Below are 14346 nucleotides of genomic sequence, written 5' to 3'. Positions count from 1 at the left end.
AAATTGCCAAATTTGCAGCCAACTTACCTAATCCTACCCACCATTGCATAGCTCTCCACAAGCGACAATGGCTTGAATTCTCCCACCATCTAAAACTATCCCGACTACACTTAACCCACCTCATACTTAATAAACCAACTGCTTGTCCCTCTCTCACCAATTTAGTTTCCTACTATTCCCCCTTGTCCCCTCTGCAGTTCAGAGAAACTACTTCTTGAAGCATGAATGATCATAGGCAATCTCCTTTATAAACAAAAATCTGAACAACCTCCCCTCAAACTTGTGAAACATCACACAAGCAAACAACTTTAAAATAGAACTGAAACACTTCCTCCAGAAAAATTGGATCTGCCCCTGTCAGGATCCTACCTGACCACTCTCTGACTTCACCAAATATACTTAATCTAACAATTTCTGACTGCAAATTGCATACTCCTCCTTGTAATTGTTCTGAAATCATATGTCATTATACATATTTATATGATATCTCTGTATATGCTAACAATTATGCTGTATTTTCTTTTTGCTATACTTTGTAATCTAATTAATACTCTAATCTGTGTAATTATGTAAAGTATTACTGCTGGAGCTTTTCTCCTCGTGTTTCCACTGAAAATGGGCTTGCACTCAGTTGGACCAACCCGGTTAGCAAATGTGAAATAAATAAATATATAAACTGAGTACAGACAATCATCATGGCAACAAATGGGAGAATTCAGAGAAGCTGAAAACTGAGATAGAAAGGAAAATGCAACAGATGAACAGACTCAAGTATCTGAGAGGGGTGGTGGGAAGAATGGAAGTCTGAATAAGGAGTTCAAAGCTAGAATCAGAGGGGCTACAGTCAACTGGCATGGAGTATTAGGGGTAGTGCATGACAGACGAATACCAACGTAGCTGAAAAATAAGGTGTAAAAGACAGTGATGTGACCAGTACTACTGTATGGTACAGAAACTTAGGAAAAGCAAAGAAGGCAGGGCAGTTGAGGAAGTTAGAGGTGATTGAAATGAAGTGTTAGACAGGTCTGAGATGGGTGGTAGGATGTACACTGTGGGCCAGAAGACAAAATAAGGACATCAGAGTAGAAGCCAAACTAGCACCAATTGCAGAAAAGGTCAAAGAAAGCAGATTACTGTGGTTTGGGCATATATGCAGGAAAGCAGTGGACAATCTAGTGAGGAAAGTTTTGGAGAGGCAGGAATAAGGCAAGGCATCCAACAAAGTTATGAAGGGACTGTATAAGAGAAGGCCTATGGCAGTCAGGCATGATGATGAAGAGAGATAGAAAAAGCAGCACTGAACTGAAAAGATGACAACCCCATGTAGAAAGTGGGGAAAAAGGGGATTGATGATGGTGATGGTAATGATGATGATGATGATGATGATGATGATGATGATGATGATAATGTTAGGTGTGGTGTATTGGGATGTCTGTCATCTGGACTCTGCCTTAAAAGGCACTGTGGAGGCAGAAAAGGCTTTAGCCAATATGAGGAAGCCATGAAACAACAGGTGCAGTCCATCCTTTGCAAAGCAATTAGGACTGTGTAGTGTCTCAACTCATGCTGAGACATATTGGATCCCCCTGGAGTGACACCTACATTTTAGCCAATTGTTGAAGCCAGTTATCTTTTCTTTGTATCTAGGTATAATTCCTGGACAAGAAAGGATTCTGCTCAGGACAAGAGTCTTGCCTGCACTTGTGACATGCATGGAGAGTTTTGACATGTCTCTCCATATATTCATAGATTCATAGATTCCTAGATTGTTACTAGGCTAATGACTGGGGGGAGGGGCCTTTCTAAGCCTAGCCAAGTTTTCCTGAAAGAATAATAACATCCTGTATCCAAACAGGACACTGAGGGCCAGACATTTATAAGCTACCTCTGTCCATAAGGGACGTGGGTGCCAGGTTACTGTAAATTTCATATTCCTCATCCACTAGTTTAGGTTATGCTTAACTAGGGTAATAGGCAAACTCAGCTTCACATAGATGGGATGTCTATTCCATAGGAGGGGCAGTCTCTGGGACACATATCTGTCTCTCCACCATGTCCTTTTTAAGTTACAGACAAAATTCAGGTCCTTAGACCTTGTATTGCTGGTACTGTTTGACTTACAAATATGCAGGAGATTCATAAGTGTGGGGATTGTGGGTGCCTTGTAAGCCTGGAATAGATCACCCCCAGCAATCTATAGGAGAATGAGTAGAGGAAAAGGGCTTTAAGGAGCTCTGCATAAGGCAGGTTTGTTATGCCTTAATTTCTTTTATTAAGGAGCCTCTGAGGTCACTGTAGTTGCTACATATGTCTGGTCAACTACATACCAAAGGGAGCATTGAACTCTATGATTGGTCTGATAAGAGCAGAGTACAGTGGGATAATGACCTCTTTGGGCCTAGATGCCATGCTCTTACTTATAAGTTGTGCAACATAAAAGGATTACCTCACCACTGTTGTCATGTGGTGGTCAAAGGTAAGGCTACTGTCTATGTGCATACCCAAATCCCTAACCAATGGGTCAACTCATAGGGGTCTGTTATCAACATGGTAATTAGCTGGGATGCCTGACTCCCCAAAAGGTACAATTATGCATTGCTTAGCTTTGAGTTTAAGACTATGGCTGTGGCACCATTTGTTAGTCAGAGATAGGCCTTCTTGAAGAATGCCTGTGTCAGCAGAAGAGTGTATGATAACTCCCAGCTTGCAATCATCTACAAACTTAGTCACCCATAAATCTTCAGCATTTGCTTCCACTTCAGAGAAATAGATGGCAAAAAGCAGTGGGTCCAGTACCGAAACCTGTGACCTCCTCTAGTGACTGGCCTCTTGGTGGAGGTGGCCTCATGTATTTTGACATCCTGATTTCTATCAGTAAGCCAATTGACTATCCAGTGGGTAATAAAATGATTTATACCTAATTTAGTAAGTCTGTCTATAATACCTGAGTGGGGAATTTTATCAAAAGCCTTGGCCAGGTTTAGGTAAGCTGTGTGCACAGTCTCGTCTTCATTCATTGCTTTGGTGATCTTCTCAAAGAAGTCCACTAGATTTAATAGGCATGACCTTCATTTACCAAAGCCAAACTGTGATGTGTCCAGCTTCTGCAGGTTACCTATGTTTTCATTTATCATGTCTGTGATGGTTCTTTCCATAACCTTACATATGAGGCTAGTTAGACTTATGGGCCTAAAGTTACCTGGATCACTGGTTGGGCCATCTTTGTGCAAGGGAATGACTGTAGCCATCTTCCATTCCTTGGGCATAAAACCTGACTGTAGGCTCCAGATGAAAGGTGATTCAAGTGGACCAGAGAGGTCAAGTTTCATGCTATCTCTGGATGTTATCGGGGCCCATTAATGCAGTGTTTTTGGCCTTGGAAAGTGCCTGGAAAACCTGTTCCCTAGTAATAGTTGGGGGAATTGTGGCATGCGGCATTTCCTTTGGACTATCAGGAGGAGTTGGTAAAGAAATTTGAGATGAACCTGTCAGCCAAAAGGTTGATAATGGCTTCCAGTTCAGTGTGGATGATGCTATTTACAATAAGTTCTGCACATTGTTTCAAATTTTCCTTGAGGTTATGGACATAGTTGTTGAAAGCTTTGTCGTTACCCTTTGCCTAAGAAGCTATCTTTCTTCAAATTTAGCCTTTGATGTATTAATCAACCCTCTTTGTTGCCTGTTTAGATTGGTTGGGGGGGTTTTAGTATGTTGGTCTTTGTACCTCCTATGCTTAGCCAAGATCCATCCCTCAGCATTTTGCAAGCCATGTCACGCACAACCACAAGGATCACCACTATGTTGTGGTCATATTTCCCAGGTGAAGGGGCAACAAGAGCTGATGAGATATTAAAGATTCTGGCTTTAAAAGACATCTCACCATCATCCTGTCTTTGTGCAGTCTAATGAGAGAAAAATCAGTGGGTCTGACTATAGAGTCACCAATCATTAAAATGTTTTTATTGGTATAGTGCTTCTGTGTACTGAATATGGGATGATTTCCTCCTCTACCTCTTATTTAATAACATTTTTTTAAGTTCAGTTCAATGGACAGTTCTACAGACTGACCACAGGCACAGGCACAGGAACTGACATGGCTCCTAGTATAGCTAATACTGCTATAGGAAAGTGGGAGGAGGAATTAGTATACAGCTCAAAATTTTGCAGGTTGATGAACTGTAATCTACTGTTTATAGATGACATTTTTATCATTGGGAAAGGGAGCCTTTAAACCCTACAGGAGTATTTTGCATATATTAGCAACTCCTTCATAATTCCTGAGATTCACCACAGATTACAGCTACCAGGCCATCAACCTTCTGGACCTCATGATCACTAAAGACCCAAATGCATGACAGCTAAGGAACAATCTGTATAGAAAACCAGCCAGGGTGAATCTGCTGTAATACAATAGCAGCATGAGCCCTCCTGTTACTAAGAGGGATGTCATTAAATCCCAAGGCATAGAGTTAACAAGGGTTTCAAAAGAATTATCAAATTTCACAAACAATATTGCAAGTCTACAGAAAGATTTTATTTCTAGGAGATACAGAAACAGAATCCATCATGCTATCCTCAGACTCATTACCAACTAGAAACCAAATAATGACCCCTTGATTTTGGAACCCAGAGAAATATTACTGAGGAGCTACTGGGGGTAATACAGCAACCCTAAAGACAACAACAAAGAAGCATAACCCTTACGTATGCACTGGACCACGGAAACATTAAGAGGGCAATAACTTATAACTGGGTCATTATCAGTAACAATAAATAGCTCAGCAAAATTTTAGATGCAGGACCTAGCTTCATCTTTAAGGAAGCAAAGAGTATTAGGGACATTGCTGAGGGAAAACACAGCAGCAACAACCCAATCCGCAAGAGCACTTACAAATGTGGTCCACCAGACTATATGTACTGTCTGCTCACAAGTGGTTCCAAACATTTTGCATGCCCCATCTCTGGTAAAAAAATACTAGCACATGACCAACAGGAAACTATGACACCGACAGCGTGGTATACAGAGCAAAAGGCAGATCTTGTTACTGTTAAAGGAGTAAAATGATTAACAAGTTTATGACACATATTGCACAACACATGCATAAACAACAATATCACAAGAAATCCAGTGGCTAAGCACTTAACCAAGTGCCCTAATCATGCAGGCTTTATGCTTCACATTCTTGATACTGTTGAAATGGGCCCACTGGAAGAAAAATAAAAATGACATCCTTGAAAAGAAGGAATTGGAGCAGTAAGTCAGCCTCAAAGCCCACACATCTCCAGGACTGAATACAAGTTGTTCGATTAAAGGTATCCTTGTGTTAAGCAAACTCAACCACAATGTGTAATATTAAACTGACAAAACTACTCAGTAACAGAAGAGGCCACAACAACCAATCACCAACAGGAATAAAGAGACAAAGCCCACTAACAACAACCATTCAGCCTGCAACCTTAATCCACACCCAGTCAAGCTTAGAGACAGCGAGTTAATGATATCTAGCCACCACCCTTCTCCATGCCCCCAGAATGGCACTGATATAATCCTCAGTGATTGAACCCAAGACCCTTTCTTTTGGTACAAAGCTCCACCTGGACAGAACACATGATAAAACACAAGACAGCCAGAACATCAGTGGACAACACTGTGCACCACAGAAAACTGACTCATTGACATGAGGGGGTCTCTCTAAGTTCTACAACATAAGCCAACAAACAGATTCACTACTGAAGACACAGCTCCAGCCCACTAAGCAAAGCACTCATCTCAAAAACAGCAAGGTTGGTGAGACAGAATGACCCTGCACCAGAATAAGACTGATCTTTAAATAGAATGATTTCTCTTTTGTGGCTTAATGTTCATGATTCTTACAAGGTTTTAAGATGACTGGTAGTTATTTTAACATGTAATGCTCAGTGTCAAAACTCACAGCATATCCTGCATGATTTATTTAATGCTTTTCACCTAACATTTGTCCCATGGACTTCTGGATTCCTAAATGTTGCTCATCGCAAATTTCTTTCACTACAAACTGATGATTAACAGGTACTAACATAAGGATTCTTTACTTTAATTTTATTGAGAGAGATGTGTAACTAAATAACAAGCAAAGTAAGGGCTTTTAAAGAAATTGCACAGAACTCATATCTGGCCTCAATAAAGAGAATGAAAGCAGCGTGCTCAGCCTGCCTTCTGTCTTCTGCGTTAACCAGTCCAGCACTAAGTCTAGGATTTAACAATGAAACATAGAGGGACAGTGCCAGTAGTGCTTGCTTTATCTTTGGACAGCTCTTTCCACATTTCAAACACTTCTGATATTCTTACTAGAGCAGCACCTCTTCCACAACAGGCACAACCAAAGCAGATAGTAATCTTCAGACAGCCAGTGACCAGGCACAAAAATCTCACTGAACACTGTAAATGGACAACCAGACCCTTCAGTACAGGTGAGCAAAAAAATATCTCGAACATGCTGCTTAAATTTCCCTTCTTGAAATAGTAACTTGCAAGAGGTCTCTTCATACCTAGAACGTAACTGAAAACAGCTTTTCTATTATTTATGTTCTTTCGAAAAAAAAGGTAACTTTTTAAAAAAGTTGGGGGAGGGTGCTCTGGCATGGCACTGCACTAGTTTGTAACATTTCTGAAGAGCTGAGCTGTACCATTTTGTTCAAGTTTAAAAATAGTGTTCTTTGCCAGGAAATAACTTTTAAGTGGCATTGGAAATGTGGCCATGCTGTTGGTGAGCAGGAAAATAACAAAAAGAAGCAGTCAAGACCATTTATTTTGGAGGGGAAAGTACTAATGGTAGATACAGGGGATAAGCAGGAGGAACTTGTAACTCTAAAAGTGATCTGGAATGAAATTAAGGATATCAAGAAAATACTGGTAGAAAATTTATCAGAGCAGAATAATAAATCAGAAGAGGTAATAGATGGACTCAAAGAACACACTGGTGTTATGCAGGATCTCTTGACTTTGCTGAAGCTGTATTGGATTGTCTTGAGGCCAAAACTGTTGATCTGGAGGATCAAGCATGAAGCAAGAACTTAAAGATTGTAGCCTTGCCAAAGAATTATGAAGGAGCAGGCTGTGGGAAGGTAATAGCCACATTATTTGATATATGGATAGAAATACCAGTTGAGGATATGAAAAGTGAAAGGGCACACCGCACAGTATGGCACCCAGTCCTGGAGAGACGTAAAAGACCTAAGCCAGTTATTGTGCACTTGCAGACATATGAGTTAAAGGAGAAGATTCTGCAAGTAATTTGGGAAGCACGGAGAAGGCTGAGATTTGGAGACATGACAGTTATAGAGCATGATTTCTCCTATGAGATGAGAAGGAAGTGTTCAGCAATGCTACTAGTCATAAGGGCCTGCAAAGAAAGAGTAATTCAGTGTAGGTTATTGTATCCAGCTGCATTAAGGATCTTTGCACAAGGGACTTCAATGCCATTTGATAATCCTGCTTAGGCAACTTAGGAAACTGGTGAATATTAGGCTGGGGAATTCTTCAACAGAGGAGCAGATGAAAGTACTGTCAAAGGAAGAGAGTACACAGGGGCTGACATAACATCCATGGGGGGTCTGGATTTTTCCTCTGTTTTTGAAACAGCAGAGATTAATGAAAATAAATGACTTATTAAAAGAAGTGAGGAAAAGAATAGTGGACGACAACTGAAGAGAGGTAACCTGCTTGATGGACTATACTTTAAAAAGTGGGTTTGGCCATAGATGATGTTAACTTATAGTTTTTCCTCTCTTATCTAATATGTATGCATATTTTGCACAGGACTATAAAACAAGTTAAACAAGGCTGTTGGACATTGGAGGGGAAAATATTTATTTTTGTTCAATGTCTGTTATCATTAATGACCATAAATGGGGAGGGAGAGAGGTTATTTATATCTAATTAGCATTGTAGGACTCTTTGGCAATATGTTAACTTAGTTTGATTTATTCATTGTTACCCCACTGGTATTGCGGTGGCAGAATGGAATGTCATGTGCATAGCAAAGTCAATGGTGTGTGCAAATAATGGTTGGTTGTATGTCCACCTGGGAAAGTGAGAGCATGTTCTAATAATATCAAGTGAATGACTTATTTCTGCAAGCACATTATGACTTTTTCTCCTTCTTTTTCTGGCATTTGAAACATAAGGAAGAGCTCAACTGGACAGAATGTGACTTATTTTATAGACTCATAGGTTGGTAGTAGGCTATCAGCCCTAGGGCCTATACAAGCCTAGCCATAACAATTCCCTGGATATTTCTTCCCACAATATTTACTTCCCTGGACCCCTGTCTAGCAGGGCAACTGACATGATCCCCAGGGTGAATTTCCCACCTCCCATCCAATCGTCAAGGTTCCTTTTGAAGAGGGCTAAGGAGGCGCTCTGTTGACATGTATGGGCAGTCTATTCCAGAGTATGGGGAGTCTCTGGGTCAGAAACCTATCCCTCCAGCATGTTTTGTTTATTGTGATGACAAGGTTTAGATCCCTGGAGCGTGTGGCTCTGAGGGATTGGGATTTCTTTAAGTTGAGCATGTCCAACAGCTCAGGGTTTGACATGGCCTTGTATGTTAAGCAGAGATCGCCACTGAGTAGATGATATGCCACAGAGTATAGCTGGAGTTTTTTTAGACGGTCAGCCCAGGGCATCTGCTTTAGGCCTGTGATTCTTTTAGTGAGGTATTTCTGCAGCCTTTCCAGCTGTTGCAGATGTCTTGTGAGGTACATACCAAACGGGGCGTTGTACTCTATAATGGGTCTAATGAGGGATGAGTACAGTGGGACAATGACCTCCTTTTTTCTGGATGAAAAGCCCTTAGTGATGAGGTGTGCCACATAGAAGGATTTCCTGACTGTTGTAGCGATGTGGTTATTGAAGGTGAGACCACTGTCCACCTGTGTCCCTAAGTCTCTCATCACACTTTCGGTGTTTAGTGTACTGCCACCTATGTGGTAATTCATGGGTACATGGTTTTCCCAAAGGGGATAACTATACATTTCTTGGCATAAAACTTGAGCCCATGGCTCTGGCACCAAGCATCTGTTTCTGTAAGGCTGTTTTGTAGAATATCCACATCATTTCGGGATTCAATAATGGCTCTCAGTTTGCAGTCATCTGTGAACTTTGTTAGCCAGAGTCCCTTAGTGTTGGCCTGTACTTCAGAGAAGTAGATGCCAAACAAGTGCGGTCCCAGGACTGAACCCTGAGGTACTCCACTTGTCACTTGTCTGGAGCTGGATTTGGAGTCGGCTACTTTTACAGTCTGGGTTCTGTCAGTAAGCCAGTTGGCAACCCATTGAGTGACGTAGGGATTTATTCCCAGCTTAGTAAGTTTATCTCTGATTCCAGAGTGAATGATATAAGAAAAGCTGTATGTAACTCAGGCCCTCTACTCTCTGAAGAGAGGTAATTAGATCTATTTACTGTGTTGGGGTCTTTCCCTTTTCTTCTATGCTGCTTTTCTTCTATGTGGGGTGGAACAGGGGTTGACATAGCATGATCTAATGTATATCTTGTTATATTCTTTAAGGGTTTGTAGGAATGGATTAAGTGAGTGTATGTGTGATCCAGGCCCTTTCCCCTTTGAAGGGAAATGATTAGATTAATTATATATATATATATATATATATATATATATATATATATATATATATATATATATATATATATAAATTCAACCGTAAAGGGAAAGTTTATTTCCATTGCAATCGGTTCTATTTGTCAACCAATAAAGAGGCATAGGGCATAGCTTGAAGGAAGGGTTGATCGGAAGAGTCGTGAAGTGGTGGTTGGAGAAGGAATACCCCTATCTACAAATGGTATTGTGCTACTGTAAACCAATACATTGACGGGGATTATTATATAAGTTCATTTATTTTGACCTAGATAGTATAGGGCAGTGAGGGAAATGCTGTTTATGGTAGGGTGATTGGTCAGTGCACATAATGGATTACTGTAGATGTGCTGGGAAACTGTGAGAAAAGGTGAATCAGGTTTTGAGATGTAACTATTAGTATCTTGTTGACTTACTATCTAAAAAGATGTGTGATGCCAGGTGAATTGGAGGAGGCAAAGAAGCAGAATACTAATTGACAGAGCCGGTGGAGGTCCATGCAAGTAGATGCACTGTCATGGTTATGACAGAAAAGGTTATGTTGCAGGCTTTTTACAATAAAGACTCCTTTTTGATGGAGTAGCAAGATTTGTTTGTCTGTATATATGTATGTATATATATATATATATATATATATATATATATATATATATATATATATATGTAGTTTTTTTTGGGGGGGTGCTTGGAGTAGGGTGGGATTGCATCCATCTAGAATGAATTTAGAGTGGATGATTAGCTACAGAATTAATAGGAAAGGGTCACAAAAGCTTGTTGAGAAAGACCGAGAAGAATTGAACTGAGTATGGAAGAGTTGGGGAGACTTTAAATTAACTTTTAAGTGAGGAGGTTAAAGACATTTGAAGTAAGGTCACAGAATGTTATTGGATTCAGATAGTAGAATAATAGGGATAGGATTTTGAATGATATCAGATGAATGAAAGTGAATATAATAACTTTACAGAGACACGTTTAGGTTATGAAGAACATGAGAAACTGAAACTAGGGGGAAGTGAGTATAGAATGGTAGCTAGTTCACCACATGAGAATAAAAAGAGAAGGAAGGCAATACTGTTGGAAAGAAAAGTATAGCTATTGGAGATAGAGGTGCGATGAGGTGTTACAAAAGGTAGGATGGCAGGCATTAAAGGATGGATTGAAGGTAGAAAAATCACAATCATAACATTTTATATTCTACCAGGCATTAAGGTGAAGGAATTAAGATCCTTAACGATGCAGGTGGGGATTGGAATAATATGTTTCTGGAGATTTTCTCCCTGGGCCTCTGCTGAAAATGGGCATTTACTATCCAGTTGGACTTTTCCAGTAAACAAATGCCAATAACTAAATAAATAAAATTATAGTAAACAGGGAGCAAATAGACAAGGGGCTGAAGAGCAAAGGTTATTGAGGGAAGGAAAGTTTTTGTAGACCCATTTGAATGCGTTGGGGATGGTAGACTCAGAGAGAAGAAGAGGTGAGGAATATACCTTTTATTCTCACAGACTTAATTCTTTATTGAGGTTGGATAGGGGTTGCATAATGAAGGAACATGTTAGCATGGTTGTTAATACAGTCATTGAACCGTTAATATATTTGGGTTATGCAATAGTTGGTTTAAAATTGCAATGGATGGTGGAAATGAAATTAGGGAGACGGAGATTTCCCACACATTTGTTGGATAGGTAAAAGGATAGCTTGGGGATAGGAGAGATAATAAAGAGTTGTGAAAAAAGGTCAAATGTGAATGGAACAGATTGGGATGATATAAAACAAAGAATAGTTTGGGACATTTAAGTCAAGCTTTAGAACAGGAGTAGGATGCTAGCAAGATGCAGGCAAGAATCATTGAGGGAGTTAAATTGTATGCATTGAGAAAAAAGGGGAATGTCAATTGGAAAGAGAAATTAAGCAAAGATTTCAACAGTGGGCTGATGAGAAGGTTTGGGAGAAAAGGATAGTGATGGAAAAGTTAATTAAATTTTAGTTTTACCTCTAAGACCATTAAAGCATTAGCACTGAGACGGGGGCAGCAGAAAATAGAGAGGGGAGTTTATAAGATAAGGAGAGAAGGGATGGGTGATAGTGGAGGAGACTCTAGATGGGATTCTATAAGGATTTAGGGAATTCTATCAAGATTTGTATAAGGAAGAAACACAGGTGAGTGAGCAAATAATAGCTGTCAGGGTTGAATGGTGATTTCCAATGATGGTTAAGTTTACTGAGAAGGAAAAATAAGCATATTATGGCCAATAGGGATAGATGAAATGGAAAAGGTATGTGTTAGGATGGAGAAGGGTAAAACCCTAGGAAGTGATGCACTTCTGACTGAGGTTTGGGAATGGAAAAGAGATTTATTGGTGGATTAATGGCTGTAGCTTTTCAATGGGATATTGACTGGAGATGAGCCGTCACATTTTTGGAAAGAGGAAATCATCACAATAATACATAAAGAGGGAAATATCTGCTGCTCATCCTCCTATAGGCTAATGTCAATACTGAACCACAATTATAAATGCTTCATGCAAATACAGGCAAAGAGGTTAGCTAAAATATTGAAACAGCTACTAAAGGATGATCAATTTAGGATTGTGGGAGTGGGATGGAAGGCACTGGACAATTTAAGAAAAAACAATCTAATAATACAGGGTAGTCAGGAGTATGGGAATGATTTGGCTTTGATTTTGCAAGATGCTGAAATAGCTTTTAATTGAGTTATCTGGAGATGTACGTTTAGTATGCAGAAAATTAGGACTTTCCAGACAGGTGGATTGCGACGTTTCACAGAATTTGTGAAGGTTCTACTGCCAGGGCTAAAATACAAGTGAGGTTGTCTAAGGAGGGACAAATTAAGAGAGGAACATGGCTACCCATTATAGTCTATGTTGTTTGTCATGTATATAGAACCACTAGCAGATTTGATGAGGATATCAGGCATTAGAGGATATAACTGGGACGGTAAATGTAGGAATATAGTGCTATATGCAAATGATGTACTGATTATGATGACTAGTTACTTGGAAGATGAGGGAAAATAATAGAAGATACTCAAGAAATTTGGGAAAAGTCTCAGGGTATAAAGTTAATACACAGAAAACAAATTCCCTTTGGATCAAATCTGGTGAGTGGAAAAGGCATGTGGAAGGCAATGACTTTTTTTGGGTAGAGCAGATCAAGTATTGAGGAAAGATGATAAGCCTCCAAAAAATATGTTAGCAAGGCTAAGAAGTTTAAAATATTCACATGGAAGTGGCTCGAGGAATATTTTTATACCCTGCATAGATTAAGGCGAATGTTTCAAGGAATAGATGATGGATGTTGGCAGTAAAAAGAGGACAGGGAAACATGGAGACAAATTTTTGGGACTGCAAGAGGCTAGGGAATTATAAGAAAGAAATGAATGAGATACCGAGTAAGTTGTTCACAGTTATTTATTTTATTATTTATTTTATTTTACATTTGTTAACCGGGATTGTCTGACTGAGCAAAAGCCCTTTTTCAGCAGAGGCCTGGGGGGGGGGAGCTCCAAAACATAGTTACAAAAAATATAACCATTACAAACACAGTTAACATTATAATCATTCATAATAAAACTTGTAGAACAGTTATCATATATATGCAGTTACAATTGTCTATAAAAATGTTATGAAGAATACTGCAGCAGAAGGAAAGGAGATAGTGTTAGGTAAAAAATGATGAAGTAGACTAGTTTAAGTTGGAAAGGTTTTGGTATAAAGGAGAAGAATTGACGGTAAGACAGAGGAAGTTAAGTTTGTTATTTAGTGAAGGTATATTCAAGGAGGCTGAGAACAGGCACAAATCCAGTGACTTTTTAAGTATTTTAGTGGCTAGTTTGAATACTTTAGGATGTGAAAGTGATCTAACTTCTTGTGGGAGTTTGTTCCAAGCAATAGAGGGATGGTAGCTGCATGTAATGGCTCCTATTTTGGACTTGGGCTTGTAAATTTGTAAAAGGTCTTGGGTGGAGCTCCTGAGTAATCTGGATGGGACATAGTGGGAGATTATGGTGCCTAGTGCTGCACAGTAGGATGGTGAATAAATAATGGAGTGCATAATTTGGAGCTGAGAGAAGAGTAGGAGGTGTGGTAGTTTGAGCCAGTTTAGATGTTTGGGAGAGATACAGTGGTGAGATTTGTAGGTTTGTTGTGCAGCAAATCTGGCTATTTTGTGATAAGTTGATTTGAGTTTGCTAAGTAAGGTGGAGTTAAGATTTGTGAGTATTTGGGAGCAGTATGTTAGGCATGGCAAAAGATAAGCATGTGTGATTGTGGTTCTAGATTCAGGAGTTAGGAATTTTTTATTTCTGTAGAGAAGTCCTAGATTTTGATGGGTTTTCCTGATACAGTTATTTATATGGAGGTCGAATTTTAGCTGATCATCAATGGTTACACCAAGGAGTTTAGTATTAGAGTCAGCAACTATGAGAGTGTGATTTAATGATTTTATTTGAAAAGTAGATTTGATATGAGTAGCAGTTTTGGGGAGAAAGAGTAAGAGTTTGGCTTTTTTGGGATTAAGGATGAGTTGATTATTGATGAGCCACGTTTCAACAGAGTTGAAAGAAGACTGGATAGCTGTTAGAAGTTCAGAGGATAAGTTAGCAATGGTGATAACTGTGGAGTCATCTGCATATTGGACTAATGAGGATTGTGGACAAGAGGAGTAGAGTAAGTTGGTGAAGATATTGAAAAGT

The sequence above is a fragment of the Protopterus annectens genome, chromosome 3.part0 (assembly GCF_019279795.1).
Source record: "Protopterus annectens isolate FY-2018-M chromosome 3.part0, PAN1.0, whole genome shotgun sequence".
Classification (NCBI taxonomy): Eukaryota; Metazoa; Chordata; order Ceratodontiformes; family Protopteridae; genus Protopterus; species Protopterus annectens.
This window is presented reverse-complemented; position numbering follows the sequence as displayed.